The 13963-nt window shown below is 40.4% G+C and overlaps 2 long non-coding RNA genes across 2 annotated transcripts; one reads left to right on the plus strand and one right to left on the minus strand.

The window, feature by feature from the left end:
* Nucleotides 1-5455: 5455 nt before the first annotated feature.
* Nucleotides 5456-8505, plus strand: LOC124470136. The gene is made up of 3 exons (XR_006956376.1): nt 5456-6510; nt 6882-7160; nt 8423-8505. It is a non-coding gene; the product is annotated as an uncharacterized LOC124470136 (long non-coding RNA).
* On the minus strand, nt 7499-12086 carry LOC124470137. Its single transcript, XR_006956377.1, has 4 exons — nt 11815-12086; nt 11343-11418; nt 8401-8587; nt 7499-8183 (listed from the first exon to the last, which is right to left on the minus strand). It is a non-coding gene; the product is annotated as an uncharacterized LOC124470137 (long non-coding RNA).
* Nucleotides 12087-13963: the final 1877 nt, after the last annotated feature.

Below are 13963 nucleotides of genomic sequence, written 5' to 3' on the forward strand. Positions count from 1 at the left end.
ATTTCACCAACACATCGTTTACTTGTAATCTAATGTCATAATAAATCCTACAACGAAAATGTATTTGTGAGGAATGTTTATTTTTTCGATTGAAAACAGATGCATCATAGACCGTTGTAGTATGTGTTGCCCGGGCAACAGAGGCTAATGTCATGATGCTAATACTTCAGTGGAATATTATACTACTGTTTCCGAAAGTAGATGTACTTCCTTAATAATATTACCTTATATTGTACATTACACATCACAATTGTGTGTCATATCACGATGTAAAATGAGCAAATAGTTATCACCCAGGCCTCTTTGCTTGTGGCGTTTCTGCAGCTGCCTTGCTGTAAAAAAGTTAGCCTACAGTAGCCATCTCCCAGAAGTTAACGAGCTGCTAAACTAATGTTCTGCTAGAGATAGTCTCGCGAGTTTTCGTGACGTTAGTGACGTTTGTGGTGTCAGTGACTGTGGCTAGCAAGTTAGCCACCGTTAGCTTCACTTTTCGCCACAAAAACTTAATTTCTACTAAACCGTGCAACAGAACGTAAATCCCAATACAAGCAACTCAATCGCTAACAAGACGAAACTTTTGACACCTAGGTTGTCTATATAGTCCAAATATTGACAAAGTTTTAGGGGTGGGAAAATAAATAAATAATAATAATAATATATATGTGAGATAACAATGGTTGTGCCCTTGCCGAAGGCAAACCACACCCAATAAGCAAACAACGCTTCATCGGCCATGACTGACGTCAACTCAGCAAACCTCGAGAAGCTGGAATGTCCGACTTCACAGAGCCGTTTTCAACTCCTCCCCGACTGCAAGCGGCTACGGTCGTTTCATGCAGCCGCAGTCCATGTCGAACGCACCTAATGCTATCTGGGTTCTGCAACAAAGTGTCGCTGTGTCTTCCTGTATCGGCCCTACTGCTGTATGTTTCATTCAACCAACACATTGAATCCTACTAGGCTATCTAACTACAAACTTCTGCTCGGCGTCTAGCTGGCTACTTGTTACTAACAACTTTGTTGCACGAGCATGCTAGCGCCACAAACACAGTTATTCTTTCTCCGTGTTAACAACTTTATTTTGCCTATCGTTTGAGGATTGCTTATTGTATGTTATTGTAAAAAGGATGTTACTTTAGGTAGCCTATTTGATGCAGAATCAAATGACAACCCCTTACGAAAAAGAAGTATACTTCAAGTTTAATTTGTAAGTATACTTAAGTATAAAAAGTATAATATTATCATGGTACTTAAACAGGGCCGGATTAACCATTAGGGCAATTGGGCACTTGACCAGGGGCACATGACATCTAAGGGGCCCTGGACAATATCAACTAAAATGTTAATTCACGTTATGAACGCAGTCCTAACTTTCCTTCATGTGAGTACTTCATGTGAGCACAACTCGTTAGATCAAAATGTTATGTTAAATCACGTCAAAAACTGTTTTTGTGAAGTCTACAAGCCAGTGCCGCCGCTCCCATAACGCGCACTACGCGCTGTACGTAGGGCACCAACTCCTGAAGGGGCACCAAAAAGTAGCCAACTGAAAAATCATCATAGTTATAATACTTATAATACCGATATTATTTTAGTATAGAAATATTAGACACGCATATTACAAAACAGGTAGAACAGATGTATTTTAATGCTTGCGATGGTGCCCCCCCCCAAACAAAACAAATAGGCTACACACTCAACTTCCCAAGCTTGCCCTTCTTTCAGTGGGCTGACGAACTTTGACAGTAGGCTAGTTCAACTTTTCTAAAATGGGCTTAAAACGATAACAGGAGTCAGGGGAAGAAAAAAAGAAAGAGACTGCGAGATGGTGTCCGTGCATCCCTTTCAGGTAAGTGTTTAATCATTGTTAAAAACTGGAAAAACGGCTCATTTTATGGTTAGCCTATGCATACACCTCAAACTTGCTGACTTTTTTGCTCATGTTAGCACACTCAAATGTGTTTTAATTTAGGTGCAAGCTAAATTGAGATTTTACTGTTAAACATCCATGCATTTTACAAGTAACTGACGCTAGCTAGCTGTTACTTTCTTGCCTGTCTGACAAGATTTTACCAATTGAAAAACGGCTTGTAAAATGTTAATTTTTATTTTACATAAAAATCAAAAAAGAATTGCAGCTCAAAGTGCTTTACTTAAAATCAACAAAAACAAGTGTTGATCTAAAACATATAACAAACCAAACTAGCCGCACTCTATCTGCTGTCTCTCGAATCCGTCTTAGATCCGAGCTGCCACTTGCAGTTTCTAATACACAAACATGACAAGGGGGTAGACAGGACGGGAAAACAAGGTAACATTTCAGCATAACATGAGGAGAGAGAGGAGAAAAAAAGGCAACCGGCAAAAAACACCTCAGCACATACATTGTACAACATTACAGAACCACATGACTTGCAACGGGGAGGGCATCTGGACCTGCAGCCATAATAGGCGCTGGTGACAGACCCGCCAGCCACACCGGGGGTACAAGCAGGCGAAGGATGGGGGAAGGGGTGTGATAGCATGTCTGTAGTAGATGAAAGTTAGTGTATGAGTGTGCCTGGGTTGGCACCTTCGCCTAAGCCACAATCAGTCAGATTATCAGTTCGCAGATAGTATTGCCATGGAGAACTTCTTGGTCATGATCCGAGACAGAGACGCAATCCACAGGTGTCTGTGGGAGGGGGAAGGGACTACAGAGAGTCTCACTGCAGCGCTCTCCAGGGGAGTTGTTCCAGCAACGGCTTTGGCCAAGGCTTGAACTGGTTACGGGGCCGAAAGCAAATAAGATTGGGGTAGTTGTTTGGTCTAGTAGACACCTTCAATCCCACGTCTACTCATGATTATGACCTCCAAGTCGGTTCACTTTCCTTTGCAGAGCCGCTAGCTTCTCCATGATGTTATCCAAATTGCGTTCAACGCGTTGTAAAGTCACAGTCTGAGTGCCACCAGCTCTGCCACCGCATCAATCATGTCGGGCAGCCTTACGGGGCTTTTGACAGCTGCAGCCGTTTCTTTCATTTTCCGATATACCAGGCCAGCGCCCAATCCAATCAGCAGAAAGCCTGTAATCATGGTTCCGAATAGAAAGATGTCTTCAACGTCCTCCACGGAAAGCGCCACGCCACTTATCCCATGCGTCCATCGAGTACCCAGCTGCGAACGTCCCGTCAGGACAGTTAGGTTCCCCTGAACCCAAGCTTCTCTTCAAAAAGATGGTGTCAAATGCGTTGAGCGACCAGCTAATTAATTCCATTCTTCCTTCTTGCTTCGGAGAGTGATACGGAGAGAGTCTCTCGAGTACATACAAAACAAGACAATACGATACAAGCCAAGCAGGGAAGGTAAGAAGAGAAAAAATTTGACCGCCTTTGTCGAGAGCCAAAGAGAGAATATACTTCCTAAAGTACTTCAAAGTATACCTTTGAATACTCTAAAGTAACCTGTGTAGTGCACTTTACCTCAAAGTATACTTTGGAATACTTTCAAGTGCACTCTCAATTAATGTAAGTACTTCAAGAAGGAAACTTAATAAATGTCCATTTACTATGAATTACTAATATATTTAAATGTTTAGGGGCCCCTCAAACGCCGCCGATCTTGCGTCACTCGACGAGAACAGGAGCCTTCAACAAATGACACTGCAGATTATTAGCTGAAAGAAGCTAATTACTGTGTCTGCAATAATGTTGTTGAAATCCAGCTCTTCTGATCAAACGTAACAGTCATTTAACCCGTTAGAGTAGCGTCGCACATATGTGATCGTTCGAAAGCGGGCCCCACAGCGTAGTATCACACGTGTGATTCTGAACAACAAATCAAAAATGTGATTGGATTTATTCTTGTTTGTACTTATTGATGATTATTTAACGTAATTTATTCAAAGTAACATTGAAAAACATGTCTGGTTTATTTTGATACGATTCCGTTTACTGAAGAAATGTATAGTGTGTGTTGGCAAGTCAGCAAAGCTGTGAAGATTATCTCAATACTTGAATGTGTGTTTTAGCTGTTCTACATGTGTTTACAAAGTAAATTAAAATTGTGTGAATTTTCTGCTTCTAAATCTTTGCTTTCTTGAAGCAGATTGCTTACTTGTATACTTCTGCTTTTAAGTTTGTATTTATGGATGACTATTTAATTTCAACGAAGATTTTGCACATTCCAATACTTGTGTGTATGCATGTTTTGGCTGTTCTGTGTACTGTGTTTACAAAGTAGATTTTCCTTGTCCGTTTTAATAAAATGTCAAACTGGCAGAAACAAACGTTTATTTTTATGGGGGGCACCATAAAGGAGTTAAGCTTAGGGCACCAAAATGGCTAGCAGCGGCACTCCTTTTAAGTATGCTTTGAAAATAGTGACCTTTTGATATACTTACTATAAACAGAAAATGGTATACAGGTAAAATGGTATACATTTCTTCTGGAGTAGGATGTATGTTTTCTATTATCATACAGCAAAAAAAAGTCACAATACTTTTAAAGTACATTACAGGTAAAATGTTTTAGATCCATCTTGTATATTCAAATGTATTCATATCTAGGAAAATCTATTATGCATTGCACATTGAATCTTTTTTGGTACTGAAGCTGGAACCTTAATTACTGCCAAAACATTTTAAAGCCCTATACTCTTATACAAATAATTAACAATTGGAGCATTAATGGAAAAAAGGTACTTTAGAAAGAAGCAGGCAGAAGGGTTGAATTATGCATTGAAATGCAGTGAATAAATGAAGATAGCGTGGCTCATTGGCTGGTCAATTCCCATGACGCAAGGCGGTAAATAGTTACAATTTGCTGATAAGTTTGCAGTTTGTTCGAAATACAAATGTTACTTCATGAATTTCTGTTTTTAAATGTGTCTGCTTAGAATGTAGTGTTTTGTTGCTGGTCATTGTTGTGCTGGTTTACCATTGTAACCATGAGTTAACCTTTAGATGGGTGATTTCCGACGCTTCCACCAGAGTTATTTTTCCAAAACGGAAGCCAGCTAGCTTCCTAGCCAGAGCTAGCCAGTTAGTTAGCTTCCGTTACCTAGCAACCTACCATAAATCAAATCAAATGTCTTTGTATAGCCCTTTTTACACGCAAGCATGTCACAGAGGGCTTCATATACGCCCATAGAACCGCTCCTCAACCAACCTAAACCCTAAAGGAAGACAAGTAAAAACTCCCAGAAAAACTCCCAACGGGAGAAAAAATTGAAGAAACCTTGGAAGGAGCAATTCAGAGAGGGATCCCCTCCTCCAGAGCCGGTTGGTAAGAGAGAGGAGCAGAACACAAGCTAAACATAGTCATACAGTGTCAATGGGTTTTGAAACATCAAAATCCATTGTTCGGCTTTATAGACGTTGGATGGGACCGGGAAACTCGCTGTTGGCCGTCATGGAGAGCATAATACTCATAGCAATGCTACTACCTGCTAGTGTTACTTATTAGCGTCCTAATTGTACATTTTGAAGCCATATTATAGCGTTTGTCATATCGTTTTTGTCTATCAGAAAATAGCCAGTTGGAATCAGATCTAATTTATTTGTATAGCCCTTTTTACACGCAAGCATGTCACAGAGGGCTTGATTTGATTTGATCAATAAGTACAAACAAGAATAGTCAATCTTCTTAAATAAAACAAAGATTTTAAGGATGAAAAGTCTCAACTTTATTTACTTTGTAAACAGTAGATTATGTAGAACAGCTTAAACACACATTCAAGTAAAGTGCAAAATCTTCTTTGACCAAATGTTATAAAAATAAACCAAAGACAAAAATGTTGAGAGAGCCATAACGCTATTCTGTATGGATCAAGCATTTCCACCAGTTTTGGGAGGCTCTATAGAGGCACATGTCTGCATTTCTTTGCTGCAAAATTACTAATTAGGTCATCATTTGACAGCTTTTGAGCCACTTCACTATTGATGCTGTTGACAGCAAGACCACTAAGACGTTCTTGCCCCATTGTTGAACTTAAGTATGTTTTAATGAGCTTTAGTTTTTAAAAACTTTGCTCAGCAGAGGCAACTGTAACAGGGAGGGTTCATGCAATTCGAAGAGCAACCCAGAGATTTAGATACACCTCTTGAAGGCATTTCTCCAGGAGAAATGTGAGCAACTCCAAGGCAGTTGTCTGTGGTGGCAGTTGTGGAAGGTTGATGATTTCCTGAGCCATTTCAATTCCATCAATATCAGAACTTCCTTTCTCAGTCAGTGTCTTCTGCACTTCAATGCATTTTTTTTGTAAGTCCTCCTTTGACATTCCGTCCACTCTGCTGAAATCAAGCAGCACTCCAAATTTCTCTCTGACGCTACGGCTACACCAAGTACGGAAATTTTGCCATGCGGAAATAGAACGTTGACGGAGCGAATGTTTTATTTAGCCGGCTACACTGGACGCGTCAAAGATTTACATTCAAGATGAATCCAGTATCTGTTTTTCTGTATTTGTTTATTTATGTTATAAGCCAAAGTTCATCTGCACCTGTTCATCTGGGTCACAGTAATAACATGGGTAAGTATGTAGTCTTAAGTAACCCTTAAATCAAGAAGATTTGTGAATGTTACATTTAAGGCAGACATAGTTACCAAGCAACCACCAACGGACATACAGTAGCTACCATTTGATACAAACTAACGATGATATAATACATAACGTTGTTGTGATACAAACTAACTAGCTAGTTGCAAATAAAATAGTTAGGGTTTTCAGCTTCCACCAAAGATCAATATAATATAGTAGTCTTACTGAGTAGGTTATATAGCAAGTTATGTTAAACTTTGGAATTGCAGAGAGGCTAGTTGTAGCTACAGTAGCATAGATGAAAGCTTTGCGTTGTTGAATAATCTAACGTCAACAGAGTTGTTTTATTACTATGCCTGCAGGGAATAGGCGGAAGGCACTTGCCTTACTTCTCATCGTCCAGAGAATAAAAAAAAGAAACGAACTTGGATGACTGCAATCAACCAGCGCAGGCGAGAGCAAGGGGCTTTCTACAACCTGGTGGAGTTGCGTTTTAACTCCGAATATCATCGAGCGTAGTTGAGAATGACACCATCGCAGATGGATCACATCCTGTCACTGATAGGTGCAGATCTCCAGCGACAGGACACCAATTACAGACTGGCAGTCGAACCAAAGCAAAGACTTGTGGTTACATTGAGGTAGGCACACAGCATTTGCCATCATTATTATCCATGGGCAACTAGTAAAAATAATAGTTTCATTATGTATGTACACATAATATTTACAGCTCCTGGTAGCATGTTTGTTAATGTCACAACTAAGTGACAAAATACACTGTTAAAGGGGTTTTGGGGAGAGAGTTGGGTGGTCCTCAATGGGCTTCTATTTGGAGGCTCAAGGCCCAGGGGGGCATTGCACTGCCTTTACTTACTCCTTTAATTTCAGACTTTTAAAATTTCATGGGCTTAAGTGTTGACAAGTTACAGAGAAACACAAAAGAAATACTGATTTACAAAGTCAATTTATTTATCTATAGGTCTGTAAAGTGAGGGATGGGTGAAGGCACAATATTTTCACCACATTCCCCCCAAGTCTCCTCACTTCTTGGTCTGTACCTATGTGCATGCGAGGGTGGTGCATATCCTTGACTCGGGTGGCTCTGGTGGGATGACTGGGATGTCTGATCCCATGGCCTCATTAGACCAGGGCCCTGCATCTGCGCCTGCCGGTGCCCTTGGTCCAGGTCATGGACACCCTGGAGACTCTCTAAGAGGGCAATTTTTGCCCTTAATTTACCCCAGCCACTTAATTTATTTAACAACGGCACCAGACTGAGGGCAAAATGCAACATTTCATCTTCATCTTGTGGCACACGATGGAACATTGGTTGTGGAGGCTCCTGGACCATAGCCAGCAGCCTATCCTCCAATGACACCGCTGCTGAGGCCCTCTTGCACGGGGCAGGTCTGTTGTAGGGCTGCTTGATTATGGAAAATAAATGATAATCACGATTATTTTAATAAACATTGAAATTACAATTATTTAACACATTTATTAAATTTTGAAAACAATTGCACAGCCATACCCTACTGGTTGAAGAACCAGGTTGAAAATGTTTATCAGCTGCCTGTTGGTCATTTTCATCCCGGACATCCTCTCCATGGCTCAGGTCCAATGCTTCCCAATCTTCAGCATCAACCTGGTCTAGGCTGCTTCTAGAGCTAAAACATAAATTAAATGCACAACCATTTATAGTCTAGGTAAATGTATGTTGATTCTTGAAATGAGAAAAACATTTCAGTTCTTTGGAACTTGTGCCATATGTAAAATAGTGTGCTGGGTATCAGTGTGCCATCACTGCGCATCATTGTGCTTTGTTCGGCACCTCGGTCAGCCTTGCTGTGTTTTGAGTGTGCTTTATACATAAAATTTACTTACTTACTTACTTATTGCCTTTCAGTGTTTGCCCTGTACCTCCTGGGTTGAAGGTGGGGAGCAAGGAAGGAAAGGGCTTGAGAGTACTTCCACTCCTTTTGCGGTCCTGCTGCCGATCCACTCCGTGGTTGAACCTTTCTTTTAGAAAATTGGTCCCTTAGGTCCCTCCAGCGACCTTGGCACTTCACAACTGTTGACATAAATTGCCAGATAATTGAATAACATACAATTTTTTTCAGTAACAATAACTCATGTTGCACACCAGTTAACAAATTATCTATTTTCCTACAGATTCCTTGCCACCGGAGAGTCCTTTAGGAGTCTGGCTTTTGCCTACAGGCTAGGACGCAAAACTGTGGCAGACTCTGTCTATATGACATGTAGGGCAATTGTCCTGAAGATGATGGAGACACAAATGCCGAGACCAACAGAGGCATCATGGAGAGAGATTGCGGAGGGCTTTTGGGGAAGATAGCAATTCCCAAATTGCATCGGAGCCATAGATGGGAAACATATAGTCATCCAAGCTCCTAAAAAATCATGTAGCCAGTTTTTTATTATAAAAAAACATTTTCAATAATCTTGATGGCCTTAGTGGATGCAGATTCAAGATTTAGATTTATTCAAGTTGGTGATTTTGGCCGTGCTAGTGACGGTGGGGTGTTCGCCAACTCAGCACTGGGAAGGGGGATGAATGAAGGAAGTTTAAATGTGCCAGAAGACATCCCCCTGCCTGGATATGGTCAGCACGGTGACGTTCCTTTTATGATGGTAGGGGATGCTGCGTTTCCTTTAAAACGCTACCTTATGAGACCCTACCCTGGCAGCAACCTTTCAAGACCAAGGAATATTTTTAATTACAGGCTATCAAGGGCAAGAATGACTGTGGAGTGTGCGTTCGACATTCTTGCTGCCAGATGGAGGGTGTTCCATACAAGGATATGCATGCTGCCGTGTCATGTGGACACGATAGTCATGGAAGCATGTGTGCTCCACAACTACTTGCTTAACCCTAGGGACCGAGAGCTGATAGAGAGTCAAAGGGACGGGGAAAGCAGTCTAGAGAGTGTCAGACACATGGGTGGCAATAGAGGACCCAGGGAAGCCCTTCACACTCGGGAGTTGCTCTGTGAATTCTTTAACTCCCCAGAAGGAAGTGTAAATAGCATACATAATATGTAAATAATTTTGTTTAATAAGTTTGGATGAAATGATGAACGTTGTACATATGTTTTTTGTAAATATATATTGACTATAAACAGGGCAATCTATGTGCCCCCCCCTCTCTCTCTCTTTCTGTTCGTTTCTCGATTTCATGGATTAAAATAAAGTCATCCATTCCTATACTAGTAACACTTTACTTAAATATACTTACAACTGTCGTATCTTTAAATAAAAAAGCAAAGTTAAAGTCGTTAGAAACTTTAAATCTCCATGGAAACGGCTCTCGAGGGTTTGGGAAATAATCAGATTTATTGCTTCTTTCATTATTTACAGCAACATATATAATAATCGATTACATTTTATAGATTTATTACCAGACTCTATGTAGAAAGGGCCACGCAAACCTTGCGGAAAACAATAAAAATAGAAGCCAGTCTATTTATACATTTTCCGTACCGAAATTTCCGTACGGAAATTTTGTTTCCGCGTCTGGTGTAGCCACTCTCATTGATTACAATATTTTAGAACTCTGCTGAGTCCACACCACGTCCGCAAGGCAAAATTTCCGTACTTGGTGTAGCCACGGCGTGACCTGGGTCATGGTCTCAAAACGCTCTGCAGTGACATCAAAGCTGAGTCCACAACACTATTGAAAAATTTTACCTCGAGCCTCATATGCAAACTGCCCTTATGTGTTCCTGAGCCTTTTCCTCTATGTTCATGGCCTCGCAAAGGTCCTTGGCAGTTGACACTGCCTCAGCAAACCCAGAGTGCCTGTATTTGGAGAGGGAAGTTTTGGCATTGTCAATGAGCCTGACAGCAGTGTCAAGCTGCATTGAACTTGTCTGCAGAAGCTTGTTTACTTGGTTAGTGGCCATAAGAATTTCACACCAGACTACAGAACAGATCCGAAATCTAAACGAGGCCACCTCTTCTGCCAGGGCTTGGGTCTCTATTTTTGCGACTGGGTCATTGACTGTTTCCCTAGCCTCGATGAGCGCATTTCTGATTTCTTTGATTTGGCTTCTGGCAGCTGTGACACTCTTAAGCCTGCTCTCCCACCTCACATAATTCCATGATTTCACAGTCAGGTTGACGTGTTTTGTCAAGATGCTCCATCGCTGTGTAGCTCCTGAGAAGAAACAAAATAGCTTCTGCGAATAGCCAAAAAAGCCAGAGGCATCCCTGGACGACTTGGCAGCATCAGCTATGACGAGATTCATCGAATGAGCTGCGCAAGGAACAAACAACGCCCTTGAATTACATTGTAGCAGTCGGGCCTGAACTCCTTGCTTCTTCCCCTTCATGTTTGCTCCATTATCGTAGGCCTGTCCGCGGCAATTATCAAACGGAATGTTAAGTTCCTTAAACTTGTCTAGAAGGACAGTAGACGGGTTCAGGCCAGTTGTTTCAACCACCTCCATAAACCCAAGGAAATACTCCTTGATATTTGGCTTTGGCACCATATCAGCAATGCGCACAATGAGGGACATTTGTTCCTTGTGGCTTAAATAGGTGTACATTCAAGAATTATTGAGAAATATTTTGCTTCCTGAATCTGTGTCTGGATTGTTTGTAATACTTTGGTGGAAATGATCTGGATCAGTTCATTTTGTGTCTGCTGTCCAAGATAATGCGTTCGGGTTCTTTCATCACTTATCTTGGTCACGTGGTTCTCCATCACAGCATCAAAACTGCCTAAAAGCTCCACTTCCTTTAAGAAGTTGCCATTGTCTGCAGTGGCGGTCCTAGCACCCCCTAGTATTGTAGAGTTGACAGACCTGCAAAACGGTTGCTCCTCGTCTGCATCTTTGTCTTGGTCACATGCTTCTCCTTGCACATATCTCAGAATAGACCCTGCATTAATTTAGGAATACAACGAAAAAGGATCAGTAAGCCTATGGAAATACAAAATATTCAAACAAAGAATCTTATACCGAAAAAATTATAAACATTTAAAACTGAAAGCATGCAGGATGCAGCCAAGGTGCTCTCCCCCTTTATTGATCAATTATTAGATTAATCTAATATAAAAGCATAATAGAATGTAAAGTTAAGTAACATCTAGCTGGCGTCAGTTAGGCCTACTTGAAAAATGCATAATGTTTAACAGTAAAATCTCAATATAGCTTGCACCTAAGATATAACATATTTGAGTGTGCTAGCAACAACGTCAGCTAGTTCGAGGTGTATGCTAACCATTAAATTAGCAGCACATTTCCCGTATTTAACAATGATTAAACATCGACTTACCTGACAGTGATGGACGGGCCTCATCTCTCAGTTTCTTTCTTTTTCTCTTTTCTGACCCTGATTCCTGTGTTTTTGAGGCCGTTTTCGAGTTGACCTGACCTAGCCTGTCAGAGTTTGTCAGGCCACTGAGATAGGAAGGGCACCCACGGCGAACTTGGGAAGTTGAGTGTGTATTTGTTTGGTTGCGGGGGGGGGGGGCACCATTGTAACTTATTTTGAGCAATTAAATATGTATCTTGTTCTGCTTGTTTTGTGATATGCATACATAAAAGGTGCCTAATATTTGTATTCTGAAATAATATCGGCATTATAATTATTATACCTGATGATTTTTCAGTTGGCTATTTTTTGGTGCCCCCCTCAGGACTTGGTGCCCTACGCACAGCGCGTCATGGAGCGGAGGTACTGCTTAAAAGTACATCAAAAGTTAACTATTTTCAAAGCATACTTAAAAGTTTATCAAAAGTTAACTATTTTCTAAGTGTACTTGTAATGTTAACATGCATTCATTCTGTTTGAGTGTACTCATAGGGCAGTGAGTGGTACACTGCAAAAATGACTTTAAAAAAATAAGAAAAAAATAACCAATAATTAGCTAAATGTTCTTTTAACAAGCAAAATTATCTGCCAGTGCAGCAAGATAATCACACTTGTTAAGATTTCTTGAAATAAGAAAAAGATTTATTGAAACAAGAAAAAGAAATCCAGAAAATAAGACCGCTCAAAATCTCAATATAGGCCTGGACCACTTGTTTTGAGCATTCTTGTTAAGATTTTTTGACTCATTTTAAGACATTTATTTTATTTTTTCAGTAAATGAGAACTTGGGTACAAACCAGGTTAAGGCAAATTTGCTCAAATTAAGTCGAGAGAGGATGAAAACCAGATGACAATTCTTGTTTTAAGTACATTGAGAGTCTCATAATAAGTAGATAATTCTTATATAAGGAAGACTTGTTAAGAGAAATTATCCTGTTCCTAGCAGCCATTAAATCTGAAAGTCTCTCCATTCATACTTGCAGGGCAGAATTCCGAGCCCCTCCCCTTGCTTAACTTAAAACATTGTAGTTGTCTTTGCTTAACATGATCAGTGCACTGATTCTCTGTAGCTAAATATTACAATTGACTAATCTGTATTAGTACTGAGATCGTTTTTCACTAAAACACACTCATTAGTAATGACAACTCAAAAGTTTGATTTCAACACAGAAATATTTTGTTTATTTGCTCAAATCAGAAAATACGGTATACTAAAATAAAAACATTGCAGCAAACTTTGCAGCCTCAAAAACAAAAAAGGTCAAAGACATGGTTATCTAGCCAAGGTGATCCATATGGTCATCTATATGTTATCTAGCCAATAAAGGCATGGTGATGGGGTGTAGCATGGGCCATCATAATTCTAACCATGATTCGTCATTAGACTCATTAACGATCACTGCAAAAAATCTGCATTTCCTGTGCAGAGACAGGAGAACCTAGCAGAACAACCATCTCTCCAGCTCTCCATCGCAGCCATAGCCCACCTGAGAGGTCATGACAGTTAGCCAGACTGGTTAGATTAGAGAGGTATATTAACATCGCATCGTTTGAGTATCGTAAGAGTCGAGACTTCAGGACCCCGGGTTCTAGACTGGATGGAGTGCTACGGAGATGGCGTTCTGCTAGGTTCTCCTGTCTGCACCAGAACTGCAGCTCTTTTGCAGTGATTGTCTCCTATGTATGCACGGGAACACTGAAGCTATGTAAGAGTGTCTCTTTTAGTACAGGTTTACTGTGCAACACTAGTTCACTCCAATGTTAATACTTAGCTTAGCTATAAAAATAGCATTTGCGCTGACCCACAGCAGAGTTAGCTAATAGTTCATCCTAAATTTGGAACTGGTAAAAACCTACACATTTGTATGTATAATTTGAACAGTACTTGCTACAAATCTTTAGCTGAGGCAACATATTCTATTAGGGAGGACAGACCAAAAATTTCCTATCACTTTTGCTCAGTTTTTTCTTTCAATTCCGTATGTAACCTAACGTAACTTAAACTTATCCGAAGTCAGATTTCAGTTATCTCTATTAGTTTTCTCACAAATCCCGTTTTTAGGCGTGATTTTAGGTAATTTTTTGAAACGTTCCACCGCTTCAAGCCTTG

This window comes from Hypomesus transpacificus, chromosome 8 (assembly GCF_021917145.1).
Source record: "Hypomesus transpacificus isolate Combined female chromosome 8, fHypTra1, whole genome shotgun sequence".
Classification (NCBI taxonomy): domain Eukaryota; kingdom Metazoa; phylum Chordata; class Actinopteri; order Osmeriformes; family Osmeridae; genus Hypomesus; species Hypomesus transpacificus.